This window comes from Octodon degus, unplaced genomic scaffold (genome assembly GCF_000260255.1).
Source record: "Octodon degus isolate 3935 unplaced genomic scaffold, OctDeg1.0 scaffold00027, whole genome shotgun sequence".
NCBI classification, from domain to species: domain Eukaryota; kingdom Metazoa; phylum Chordata; class Mammalia; order Rodentia; family Octodontidae; genus Octodon; species Octodon degus.
Window position 1 is genome coordinate 4,530,403 of NW_004524603.1, and position 14,410 is coordinate 4,544,812.

At 41.6% G+C, this 14,410-nt stretch overlaps 1 protein-coding gene and 1 pseudogene across 3 annotated transcripts in view; one reads left to right on the forward strand and one right to left on the reverse strand.

Annotated features, from left to right (window-relative positions):
* Positions 1 to 14,410, forward strand: part of Kmt2c (lysine methyltransferase 2C) — a 300,385-nt gene that overhangs the window by 42,611 nt on the left and 243,364 nt on the right. The gene's annotated exons all lie outside the window — the stretch shown is intronic.
* LOC101565326 lies at positions 11,476 to 13,242 on the reverse strand (annotated as a pseudogene).

The window sequence follows — 14,410 nt, forward strand, 5'->3', positions numbered from 1 at the left end:
GTATTTAGGACAGGGTATTCAGGGTCTCACTATATAGATCCAACTTGTAGTGATTCTCTTGTTTTCAGTCTCTGAAGTGCTGGGATTGCCTACTCTCATTCAGTCTCATCATGCCCTTGGGGTCAGGGCTGGCACAGCATGCCTGGGATTGAACCCCAGCTGCTGTGCTCTGCCTAGTCACTGAGCTATCTGGCCTGCCCCTCAGAGATAATTATATTGTATCCTCCTTAATTTTTGATTTGCATATACCTGATCTGTTTGTACACACATATACTAATGCTCAGTCTTACATGAATGGGATCATTTAGTACATATATTGTCTTGTGACGTTTTTGTTATTTCACAGTTATCTTGGGAATCTTTCCATTTTAGCATATGCACATGTGTCTCATTTCATCAGAATTCATCCAGTAGTGTGAGTTTTGAGTATAAATAACTAGATGATAAACAGCTGGTTAATGGTGCAGAAGAGAGACCTGTCGGAGCTGGGGAGATGGCTCAATGGAATAAGCGCTTCCCTGGCAAGTGCAAGGGCCTGAGTTCAATCCCCGGTTCTGCAAAATAAATAAGTTAATTAAAAAAGAGAGACCTGTCCCCAGCCGCATGGAACAACAATTCATTGGTAAGAGACACAAGAAATAAATGCATTCCTAGCAGTTAATTTCAGCTACTGAAAGGTGTTCTAAATATAAATACCACTGGATGAACTATTGACGGTGCCTGTGCCTAACCCTAGAGAGCAGAGTGCACATGGTTTGGTTGTCAGAAAGGTCTGTGTAACGTGGTGGCATTGGTATAACCTCAGTGGTGAGGAGATGGTCATCAACAACAAGTTCAGGATGAATGAAGTTTATTGTGAAGGTGCCAAAACAGAATTAGCATTTTGCACTCAAGGGATCCTCCTGTCTCCTCAAATAAAAGGAGCTGGTTTTTAAATCTCTGTGTGCATAAAGTTTTGGTGTGCAGCTCATGCTGGTTTGAACTCATCTTGTAGCCCAGGCTGTTCTCATACTTGTAAAGCTTCTTCTGCCTCAGCCTCCCAAGTGCTGGGATTACAGGCCTGTGCCACCATACCCAGTAGGAGTTGAGTTTTTATCATCAGGGCAGTGAAAGCCATTGGAGGATATTTAAACCTGGGGACCAGCAAGTCTATTGAGTTAACTTGGCAATAAGGTTTTGGGTAGGGTAGTTTCTGTTTTAATTACTTTTCTTTACTCCTGAGCCAGAATATTTGGCATCTAGGTTAAAGAAAGAACAGTTTATTAGCTCATGGTTTGTAGAAGTTTCAGTCTAAATGGGGTGGCTCTAAGGCAGGTTAGTGTGGCAGACAGGCTTTGTAGAGAAGAAACAGTTCACAGTGGGCAGAAGACAGCAAAACAAGCAAGGGGGGAACAAGACAAGTCTGTATCTGTCCCTGTTCAGGCTTCTAGGGTAGAGCTGTGCCAAACCAATCCGTGGACTGATTATTCCACCCTTAACTCTAGCATTGCACCATAAAGTACTCATACATTCTTGATTCTGTCACCTCTGAAAAAGCCCCGCTTCCGACCATATGAGGCTTTGGGGGACCATCTAGACATGGCCATAAGAGTAGCACAGTAGGAAGATTCAGTGTTTGGAAAGCCATAGTCCTAAGATTTGCTAAAGGATTTGATGAGAGGGGTATTAGGGAAAGAGAAATTACAATTGTCTTCTAGATTTTTGACATTTAGCAGCTAGATGGGCAGAAATGTCATTTACTTAAAAGATCTCAGTAGAGAAACAAATTTTAACTTGATTGGAAGCACCTAATTTTAACTTTGTGTTTCTTGATGTCATTTAGTTGATTTCCAATTTTATTGTTTGTAGAGAATATATATATATATATATATATATATATATATATATGTTTGTTTGTTTTGGTGGTACTAGGCATTGAACTCAGGACCTTGCACTTGCCAGGCAAGCTCTTATTCTACTGAGCTGGCTCCCTAGCACCTGTTTGTAGAGATCAACTTGAATATTTTTACATGTGAGCATATTTTAGAATGTAAATTCCTAGACAGAAAGTTCTCTTGTAAAAGACTATGTATATTCATGTTTTGGAAGATACCAACCAATTGCTTTCCTAAAACAATGTATTATCTGGACTTGGACTCCTAGCCCAGGACCTTGTTTTTTCCTGCCATCTTTACCAACAGTTTCAGTGGCAGAGGAAGTAGGTAGGGCTTTACATTTATGAAAACGGGAGTGACAGTTTTAATGGCATTGTAATTCAGCTGGTCTTGAACTCACTATATACTCCAGGTTGGTCTCAAACTCGTGACAGTCCTCCTGCCTCAGACTCCCTAGTGCCTGGAATTACAGGCACCATCATACCCAGCTATTAAGTCAGTTTGTCACTCTTTTCTTAGAATGAAAATAAGTAAGTGTTGTGCTCTTTTCAGGATCTCTGAAATGATAACATGTCTAGTTCTCAATCATGTTACTTACTGGCCAGTTCTTCTGGGCCTCAGTGATAGTGAGCCTCTTTATAATAATTACATTAATTACAGTGAAAATAAAAATAATTTTTTACTGTATGCAGGGCACTGTGCTGTTTCACTAGTGCTGTGTTAATTTCACACAGCAATCTAAAAAGCAAGTACAATTTTTTTTAAAATTATTTATTTATTTTTATTTATTACATTTATTTATTGTGTGTGTGTGGCCAGCTCAGCCCACCAGGGGGCGGGGCCGGCTGGCATGTGGTGCCGGGGATCGAACCGCGGTCCCTGTGAAAAGCAAGTACAATTACAGTCATTTTTTTCAGTTGAGGAAATAAAGGTAAAGGACTTCTACTAAAGTTGTTTGTAGTGCTAGGCTCTAGCATTCTGGCAATTGCTCTACCTCTCAGCGTAACCCTCTGCCTGACTTGTACCAGTTTATGATTGTCTTTTTGTTTTTCCCTGTCAAAGTGTTTCTTTCAGTTTTGGTGACGTCTGGTTTACCCTTATGTCCCAAACACAATGTAAATGGCAGTAAAAGGCGCAGTTGGAATAACTGACAGCTTTAGAACACACTTGGCTTTTGCTCGTGATGCTTGTACTATGTTGGGCCCTGGTCAGCAAAACTGTTGGTCCAGATCCTAGTATTTCTTTCACTTAGGAGTCATGTGATTTTGCTGTGGACCTTGATCTTTTTCGTAACTCACATTTCCTCAGCATTCTACCTTGCCCACTTTTAAATGGAAGAAAGCTTTCATTGAAAAGAGGGAAGATAGGGAAAGAACTCTAGGAGTTCTGAAGTGGGCACAGTGTTGTGATGCAGGGGTTCAGATTGGCCCATTTTCCTCAACATTAAAGTGGGATAAAAGTAGTCAATTTGTAAGGTTGTGGGTAATATATGGTATAATGCACACAAAAGTGACCACAAGTTTTGGAGGGGGACCACACTGAGACAGCACTTTTTTAAAATTTTGTTTACCGGGAGTTGAACTCAGGACTTTGTATTTGCCAGGTAGACTCTGTGCCACTGAGCTATATCTCCAGCCTACCACTTGTATGTTTGTTACCATCCAGAAATGAATGTCCTATCTAGCACTCACAGTGTGGGCAGGAAGGCAGGTCATTGAGTATCCCACTGATTGACTTTCATGTATATTTATATATGAAATCTAAAACTCTTTAAGTTTCTCTCATGGTCTCCTCCCCCACCCCCATCCCCCAGTACTGGGACTGGAACTCAGGACCTTGCACTTGCCAGGCAGGTGCTTATGCCACTGAGGTATATCCCCAGCCCTCTTAGTTCCTCTAGTGCTTTAGTGGATCTTGTTAAATGGGATATATGTATATCAAACTTTTACGTTTTGCTGAGTGATACGTTGTGATTATTTTAATTGGCATGAATTGTAATGGAATAAAATTTAGGATATTTGCCCTTGCATACTTTTCATATGTGTGAATTGAGTATATTTTCCAAATATTAGTTTATTTTCCGTGTGTGTGTGTGTGTGTGTGTGTGTGTATTTTTGTAAACTGTCTACTTAGGCCCATGTCAGGTAACAATTGGCTTGGAAAGATGGAAACTTTAATTGAAAAACACATTCTTGCTTTGCGAGCTGTAGGCCAAGGACGTAGCCAAGACAGTCCTTTTTAATTAAGGCCTAATAAAATTTTACCTCACATGACCAGAGGTCCAGGCTGTGACTCAGTGGCTCATTGAAATTGTGTAGGACCTGGATACTTTGCCTTTCTTGGCCTTTCGACCTTAGCGTGTTGTTGCTGTAGATTAATTCATGTTGATCAGCACCCATAGTGCACTCAACAGGGTGTGTAAGTGTGGGAAGCACACCAGTGAGCAAGCAGAATTCTTGGGGGAGGAGACAGGCCAAAAAATAGATTTAAAAGGTGTTAGTTGTTATTGCTATAAATGGGGCAGTGACAGGGATGGTAAGGGCTTTGCTAGGTCATTAAGATGGGGTGATGGGAGGCCTCAGTGAATTTTCATTTGAATGGACGTGGAAAGGCATGTGTGTGGAGTAGGGACTGCATAGCCCCTTGTGCTTGAGTTGTACATAGAACTAAAAGAAGAGCCAATATAGCATGAGTAGAGTGCTGGAGGGGTAAGTAAGAAGTTGCAGGAAGTTGGACGTGTACGGCCTTTAAGACTACTGTCAGACTCTGGGGGGCAGGTGAGATACCTTCTGAAGCTTAGGGCAGAGGAGTGAGCTACATAACACTCTAGAGGGCTTTTTAGTGGCTGCTCAGTTGAGAACAGAAGGAAGGCGCTAAAGGCAAAAAGTAGGCATGGCAAGGGAAGTGCAGGCAGCCAGGTGAGAGATGGTTTACTGCAGGACAGGAAAGGAGCCAGAAGAGAGTTAAAATGATTCTGCTGGGGTTCTGGGGAGATGGCTCAATGGAATAAGTGCTTCCCTGGCAAGCGCAAGGGCCTGAGTTCAGTCCCTGGTTCCATCAACCCCCCACCCCCCAAACAAACAAACAAAAAATAAAATGATTCTGCATAGGTTGCAGGCAGAGCTGAAAGGGTTTGTTGAGATATGGAGGGTGAGAGAAAGAGAATTCATGGTTCCTACTGGATCTAGTGTTCTCAGCCAATACAGATGACTACTTATTCACACATACCCCATATTTTTCATTTGCAGTAAAACCTTTCCTGGAAACCCTCAGCAACTTTTTCTGGGGATCTTCTTGGCCATGTCCTTGGCCTAAGGCTGGCAAAGCAAGAATGTGAATTTGTCAGCTTTACAGTGGGAGGTAGACTTTGGTAAGAGCCCAGGCTGGCCTTGAATTTCTTATGGCAATCTTGTGCCTCAGCCCCTGAATGCTAGGATTACATGTATGTGTCACCACACATGGCTCCAGTGCATAATTTATAGTTTTGCCTACTCTGGGGCACAAGTGCCATTTACTTGAATATTGTCTGGTCATGCTCTTATGCATCTCCAGAGTGGTACCGCACACCTCTCATCTGTTGGCATTGTATCAGCACTGAAGGTGTGCAGTTTCGTTGTGCAGACTTTTCCAGGAGGTCTTCGTTTTACTTTCTCTTGGCTTGTCTGTTGATTTTCTTTCTTTCTTTCTTTTTCTTTTTTTTTTTTTTTTTTGGAAGAACCGGGGATTGAACTCAGGCCCTTGCGCTTGCCAGGGAAGCGCTTATTCCACTGAGCCATGTCCCCGGCCCAGTCTGTCTGTTGATTTTCATTAACAACTGTTCTTTCTTACATTTCTTCCATCACCAAGGCTGATAACTGGATTATTCTATAGCAAAGGATTTTTTTTTTTTTTTTAAATGTATTTGGTTGTTGCAGGGTGTAACTATGCAGCTCAGACTTGTGATCCTCCTGTTTTCAGCCTCTCCAGCACTGAGATTGTAGGCATGTGCCACTATGCCCAGGCTCTGGGTGGGTCAGCCTGCTCTTGGGGCGGGGCTGACGTGGCGTATGGTACCAGGGATTGAGCCGGGGTCCCTGTGCTTGCATAAGCTTGCCTAAGCAGGTGCTTTGGTTCGCTGAGCTGTTTTACTGTTTTTTTTTTTTTTTTTTTTTTTTTTAAATGTATTTAGGGGCCGGGGAGATGGCTCAGTGGAATAAGCGCTTCCCTGGCAAGTGCAAAGGCCTGAGTTCAATCCCCGGTTCTGCCAAAAAAAAAAAAAAAAAAAATATTTAGTGCAGGGTTTCACTACACAGATCAGACTTGTAGAGATCCTCCTGTTTTCAGCCTCCTAAGTGCTGGGATTATGGGTATTTGCCACCACATCCAGTCTCAGTCTGTGTCTCAGCGTGCCCTGGGGATGGGGCTGGCAGGGCAAGCAGGGGATCTAACTCTGGTCCCTGTGTGTGTCTTGAGCAGGTGCTTTATTCCGCTGAGCTATCTGGCTGGGCCTTATAGCAAAGGATTTTTGTTTTATGGCATCCATTCCAACCTTAGGGTTTGGAGTGTGGCCTTTCTTATCAGACATCTTAGAGCTTTTGGGTCTTAGTTCCACTGCTTCTTAGTTGTCCTCACTTAGCTTACTGCACTGCACTGCATTGGTGGGGAGGGAAAGTGGCATGGAGTGGTGCTGCCTGGAATTGTGCAATTTGAGCCATTCTGTAACTTTGGACACATTCAGAACCTTTAGTGAGGTAGTCTGGAATGCTTGTCAAGTATCATTAAGACACTTAATACCCAGGTAGATACGTAAGACTTGATCCAGTGGGCCTGTCTCTTGTATACTGGAAATTTGTACTTTCGCATAATGATGCATCTCAATGCCTTTCCCTAAGGGATACAGGATACAATCTATGTGTGTACCCACTTGGGATGATGAATGACAAGGTATGTGTATGTGTGTAAAAGTGACACATTTTTTTTCCCCCCAAATATATAGGTACTGGGAATTGAACTCAATACCTTACTCTTTCTTGTCAGGCATTTGCTGTGTTGCTGAGCTATATCCCTGGCCAAAATGAGATTAAAAAAAAATCCATATTAGACTTTATGTAACTTTGTTGTGTGTAGGCTTACCCAGGCATGTCCAGTAGACCCACATTGCTGTAGGAGCTGTTTTTAAAAAGTTTGATATTTCTGGTAGAAGTAGCCTGTTGGAGTACAGTGGCACTTGAAAAACTAGATTTTTAGGTTTTGGAGGAGGTAAAAACTAAATCATGAGATTATTCCTACATGGATGATGAAGATGATTCACTATGGTAAAATACACGCTTTCATAACAGAATAGTGATGTGGGAGGATGACGGTGATGGTGACCTTGACCTTGGTCATAGGAACAAAAGTTCTCTTTTTTTTTTTTTTTTTTTTGGAACCGGGGATTGAACTCAGGTCCTTATGCTTGCCAGGCAAGCACTTATTCTACTGAGCCATCTCCCCGGCTCCCCAAAGTTCTAATGGTCCAAGAATCAACTGATAGAGAAACAGTCAAAACAGACCTCCTCAGCAATGTGAGTACATGTTTGACTAGTAATAATGTTGCAAAATGGCCGCATAGCCAAATGGAATGACCCAGTGTCAGGTCTAAGAAAATGTAGTCTTAGAAAATGTAGTGAGGATCTAGGCAAAGGTGAAAGACATTGGAGAGAACACCAGCAGTTCCATTCAATGTTGAAAACTGGAACAGATGGAATGCTACGTGATGTGCAAAATACTCAAAGGCAGAAATGCAAGTAAAACATGCTATGTGGACCAATAACCACATTCAAATGTGTACTTATTATGGTACGTCATTAGCTAAACTGAAAGCGTTCATAGGTCTGTTGCACTAGCAGGGATTTTTCATTGTGATTGCAGGAATGTAAAAGACTTATTGAAAGTAAAGAAAGGGTCAATATATGGGATAAAAACTTATGCTCTTGTAGATTTGAAGATTTACTGTGCTTTCAGTTTAGACGTTTATCCTGGAATTTAGCCATCAGGTTTTTACTCATATAGTAATAAACTAAAGGGTGCTGTAAACAGACTTGTTGCTCCTAGCTCCAAAAGTAATTGGAATAATATTTTCACAGTTGGTTTATAAGTTTCCAGTTGATGTTGCATTTGCTAGCAGAGCACAAGTTGATCAATACAGGAACTGTATGCAGGATCAGAGGAGAAATGTTGCAATTTTAAAATGAAAATTGTATAGTACAGTCTGGATTTCAAAAAGATACATTGGTCTAGTATGTGGCAAAGAAAAAAAAAAAACTGATACTGTTGATATCTACATTTCATCATGGTGGAGAAATATTGTTAGGGAAACCTCAACAAATGGAAGCCTGAGATGGAAACTTTCTACAATAAAACGAAAGGTAGAGTAGATATTGTTGAAGAGTTATGTGTCAACTATGATGTCATCCAAAAAACCAGGCATTGGCTAATGGTTGTGGTTTACTCAATCCTAAACATGTCATAAATGGTTGATAGTTTACAAAAAAGTTAACAAGTGCAAAATATCACTTAAGAGAACATATCATACAGGGCAAATTTTCTTAGATGATTGGGAGTGGAGCTCCTAAAAGATCATTTACACCAGAGGAAAAACAAAGTGTTTGTGCCTATAGGGAACTATGCAGAAAAATTGTGGAGCACGCTGGTGAGCTGACAGGTGAACAGGCAGGTGCAGCATTTCAAAGACCCTCTATGACAACAGGAAAGCAAAAAACTTGTCAACTGTGCTATATAAGAAAGTACAGGAAAACAAAACATGCCAGCTATCAGGGTGATATTGGTATATGGAAGATGCAATTGTCATGTGTGAAGACTGCTTTGAGGGGCCAGAGAGATAGCTCAGTAGAATAAGTGCTTGCCTGGCAAGTACGACTTGTGTTCAATCCCCAGTTCTGCACCAAACCCCCCCCCCCAAAAAAAAAAAAAAAAAAACAAAAAAACAAACCTGCTTTGAGTGTGATGGTTGAAGCAAAACTTACTTCTTTGGTAGACTTTGGTTTGTGTTTATATTGTAGTTCATAGAGGTTTTTTAAAAAATTTTTTAATGTATTTGGTACAGAGTCTCACTGCACACATCAGTCTTGTAGTGATCCTTGTGTTTTTAGCTTCCCAAGTGCTGGGATGACGGGTGCCTGCCATGAGTCTCAGTTGAAGTCTCAGCATGTCCCGGGGGCGGGGTGGTTTTTATTTTTGATGTTACCCTTTAGGTTTTGTAAGCAAGCACACAGCTGATGTGAAAATGTCTATTCTAAGCACTTGTTACATGCTTGATGTTTTATTAATACCTGATTTTCCTGCTAACTGCATGTTGTACAATATAACAGGTTGCTCCTTACAAAACAAAGAGTAGAAGAGAGGTGACATGACTGCTGAGCACATGTGCTGTCAGTGTAAGTGGTACACGTGTATGGAACTTGCTATTGCCATGTGTATAGACAGCCTTATGTGTGATAATTGAAGTAAAGGTTTTCTTTTTTGGTAAAATGCTATTGTTATTTTCTTTATTGTTCATATGGGTTAATTTTTTAATTATTAGGTTGTTATAGGGTCTCACTATGCATGTAGAACTTGTAGTGATCCTCCTGTTTTCAGCCTCCGCAGCACTGGGATTACAGGTGTGCCACTATGCCCAGACTTCATATGAGAATTTATTTGTGGTGTTCATTTTTAGGCAACACCAAAAGCCAGTTGATGTTGAAAATTTTGATGCTGTTTTTTTTTTTTACATTTATTTATTTATTTTTTGTGTGTGTGTGTGTGTGTGTGTGTGGCCAGTTCAGCCCACCAGGGGGCGCGGCTGGCTGGCATGTGGTGCTGGGGGATCGAACAGCAGTCCCTGTGCTTTGCCAAGCTTGTTCCAAGTAGGTGTTTTAGACCACTGAGCCATCTCTCCAGCCCCGATGCTGTTTTATAAACTCAGTATTTTTTCTATGTTACTAATTATTATTATAATACTCATAAAACTAAAAATTCATCTTTAGAAATAACTTAAAGAATAAACATGGAGGGCCGGAGAGATGGCTCAGTGGAATAAGCACTTCTCTGGCAAGTGCAGGGGCCTGAGTTCAATCCCTGGTCGTCCCCCCCCCCCCCAAAAAAAAAAAAAAAAAAAAAAAAAAGAACATGGATCTGACAGAGCCATGTTGCTGTGCTTTGATCACAAAATTAATCTTAGGTTCCAGGGGGAAACATGAACAGTTCTGTAGACCATCATTTTTACCTTTGACAAAGGGCTAGTTACTAGTAATAAACTACAAGTAATAAATGGGTAAGGGGGGTCATTGTGAAGTAGTGTGATATATTATAAAAGATATCTTTAAAAAGTTGTAATTTTTGGGCCAGGGAGATGGCTCAGTGGAATACACGCTTCCCTGGCAAGCACAAGGGTCTGAGTTCAATCCCTGGTTCCACAAAAAAAAAAAAAAAAGTTACATTTCTTTTCTTCCTTGAACTACCATTTCATTTGTAAGATATGTGTGTGGGTTATGACCACAGTTTGTGGGTACTCAGGCCTTCCCAATTCTTGGTCCTGTTGTAGATAGATAGGGCTGCAGGGGTACAGGGAGGGTTGATAGTGAGACACGAATTTTTTGCATGGTAATACAAAGGCATAGTCAAAACAGTTAATTGGAGTAAGAAAAAATAAATTTAATTCTCTTTCCAAAGTGTTTACTTTAGTACATTTGGTAGGATATGAGTAATTTCGTAAGTTCCAAGCTGTGCTTAAAAAAGACAGGTGAGGAAGTCATGTAGGTTTATACCCTAAATTCAATTAGAGTTATAGTAGTTGAGGCATTCTTGGTTGTCTGATGTTACAGGGCCCAAAATTCACATTTACTTTTATGTCATACCAGTTTTTACATGTAATGCTTTTTATTAGAAGGTTTTAATGTAGATATGAACAAAGTCAGTATTCTATGCATTATATATTTGATTGTTTTTTTTTTTTTTTGTATTTTAGGGAAGGATTTACAGGTTGTTCAGGGTCTCACTGCTAGATCAGACTCATGATCTGCCTGTTGTAGCCTCCCAAGAACTGGGATTACAGGTGTGCACCACCAGGCTCAGTCTCAGTGGGCCCTGGGGGTGAGGCTGGACCCACCCTGGGATCAACCCCCGGCCCCTGCGCCTGCTTGCAGATTCTTTTTTTTTTTTTTTCCCTCTCAGATCTGAAAATGTCTTTTATTTTTTAGAAAATGAATTCCAGGAAGGTTAAAAAGCAGTACCAGAGGACATAGGTGCAGAAATGGATGAGGTCAGTCATTCAAAGCATTCAAGTAAGAATATGGCAACATAAATGTCCAAAAAGCATGGCTTAGGTGTTCCAAACAAAACGTGTAAGTCATTCCTAACCAACTTGAGCATTTCTTAGACAGGGAGGAAACAGTTAATATTTAGAGTCCTGAAAGCCTTTTCCTTGGTTAATTATATTACACAGATTGTTTGCCTTTTAAACATGGATAAAGTATTACACAGGTCCACTATTAAAACAGACAACATGTTGTAAGGTAATCTTGGTATATGTATTCCAACAAAGCTTAGAAAATGAAGATGTTGAAGTGGCTTTGGACTGAGTTTAGTAGTCCTCTCCTCTGCTGACGACTTCTTTACACGTCAGACGCATCAGGATGGTGTGTTCAAACTGTGCTGTCTATGATCCTTTAAGGTCACACAGTGGTGGGTATGGGTCTGCGATGCCCAAGTCACACATATTCTCAGTGCCATTAAGTATTTACTTTCTCCTAAGTGATCCAGCCATTGGTGGCAGAAGGCAAGTGTGTTGAAGTTTTCGTTAATGACATTTAACAAATGTTATGTTCTTTGAAGCTTTATTGGCACATATCCAACATCAAAATTTCTCATGTAATGTGAACACTCCATGTTGTCATGAACAGTACTTTTTTCTGTACTACCAAAGGTTTCAGTGACTTACACTTCCCTTTCCTCCATCCCCATTGCCTCCCTGCCCTTCACGATGGGCACGGTCTTCCTTGCATGTATTCTGTACGGCCCACTTGAGGGTCTGTTCAGAGTACAAATCAGCTTCACTTGGTATGTCTTCCCGTCAATTTCCACTTCACGGGATTCCATTACCTCCTGGATGGCCTCACCCACATCACACAGACAGACATCAACACCAGCCACACTTTATTGCAGTATTAGTGGCATCTTTTGCACCTTTTAATAATATATTTGGGATTAAAAGTGACAGTAAAATCTCAGTCAATTATCCTACCACTTATATGTGTTCCAAAGTCAGTGTTGTCATACTGTAACACTGTGGTGTCACTTGCATTGGGTGTGTAGTGAGCAGCACAGCTATTGGGAGAACACCCCGTTGGAAAGGCCAGGCCTGCATTCAAGCCATTCTCTTTTATGAGCCTGTGAGAACTGTCTTCCAACTTTTCACAGATTTCAATCATTGAGAATCTCACAGATTTTCAATCATGTCATTCCAGGCTTGATCCAGCTCATAATATATTTTCTAACTTGTCGATGTGCTTGAACAGCTTCTTGAAAATCACTCCATATCTCTTCGTTAGCCTGATCTAATGCTTTATTTTCTTCACTTTTGGTTCTCCAGGCAGCTTTCTTCCATCCTGCAGGGGTGGGTACTTGTATTCCTGTCCTTTGGGGAACACGCTGCTAGGGTACAGGTCACAGATTGGCACAGAGGGAGGATCTGTCCGAATTTTTGGTTTCTTTTTCTTCTTCTCCTTCTCCTCCTCTTCCTCCTCCCCCTGTTCCTCCTACTCCTCCCGCTCCTTCTCCTGCTCCTCCTCCCGCTGCCACTTCTTCCTCCTCTCTTCCTCCTCTTCCTCTTCCTTCTCCTCCTTCGTCCTAGTTGCTCCATCACTATCTCCATCCTCCTCCTCCTCCTCCTCCTCATCTCTCTCTCCTCCAGCACTTGCCTTTCCAGTGCTTTTGCTACTGCATCCATGGAGGTTCCTGATTCTTTCTCAAGTTCGTGCTGCCCTGCAACAGCCCCTTTACTCTTTTTTTTTTTTTTAATTTTATTTATTTATTTACGTGTGTGTGTGTGTGTGTGTGTGTGTGTGTGTGTGTGTGTGTAGCCAGCTCAGCCCACCAGGGGTGGGCTGGCATGTGGTGCTGGGAGATTGAACCGCGGTCCCTGTGCTTTGCTAAGCTTTTTCTAAGTAGGTGCTTTAGACCACTGAGCCATCTCACCAGCCCCAGCCCCTTTACTCTTGTTCTTCTTCTTTCGCTTCCTTTTCTTGGCTGCTTCCTCAGCTGTAGAAGCAGCTCCTTCCTCCCTGTCATCTAGGTTCAGGTCACTGTTCAGGTGGCTCCCAAAGGCCTCTGTTTCCTCCACACCTGCCATGATGCCAGAAAGAGCATGAGGGAGCATGACAGAGTAGTGAAGGCCGGCTCCTCCCTTGATTATTCTTTTTTTTTTTTTTTTGTTGCTCGAATGCCTTCAGGGCACTTTTGGCCAGCGGGAGAGGTGTGAGGTTCGAACTCCAGCAACCTGAGGCTGACAGCTTTGTGGAAGCAGCCACTTAAAGGCCTGAGCTAGGGCCAGGCCCCCACCCTTGATTATTCTTGATCAGAATTTGCTTAGAGGAATTTTTTTCTGAGGGAGGCATAAGAATAAGAGTCTTTTTTGTGGGGATTGTTGGGACTTGAACCTAGTATGATTGTTTTTGTTCCTGGTGAACTTTTGTAGTCTTTTTTTTTTTTTTTTTTTTTTTAAAGTATTTAGTATAGGGTCTCACACTTTGCAGCTTGGACTCATAAGGATCCTCCTGTTTTCAGCCTACCAGTGCTGGGATTACAGGTGTGGGCCTTGGTGGCCAGCCCAAGGCAGTGCTGGCTCAACCTGTGGTGCTGGGGATTGAAGTGCCTGTGCTTGCCTGAGCACGTGCTTAGTCCGCTGAGCTATCTCGCCAGGTCTTGTAATCTTGTATTATAACTTGACTTTATAAACTCATACCTTCAGATTGATATGGTACTTACTAAGTACATCTACACAGCTCAGTCTTGAGATATGAAGTCTGATAATTAAATAGATGTTTTCTGAGAAAACTAAGTGTGACATGCTGGTGGGTGGCCCAGACCAAAAAAGTGTTTTAAGAAAAGGTAATGTGGAAGAGGGAATTTGCCCAGTACTAATAGAGGTACACGATACCATTGCTCTGTCATGTATGCACTGGAATTCTCACAGGGGACTCAGCTATGCCTAATGATGCAGTTGTGCTTCTAAAACAGTTTGTCTGCAAGCTTCTGAGGCATTATGCCATCAATAAGATTTGACTTAGTGGGCTGGGATGTAGTTCTTCAGTTGTAGAGCACTTGCTTAGTATGTGTGAAGCCAAAGTTTGATCCCCAGGACTGCTAAAGACCGCCCCCCCCCCAAGAAAACCCAAAAAACAAAAGACTGCTGGGCACAGCATGTTCTTCTTTTTTGTAGGAAACTTTACTTTTGTGCTCATTATTTTATTTATAAATTATTTATTATTAAAAATTATATATTTTTTAAAATTTTATTT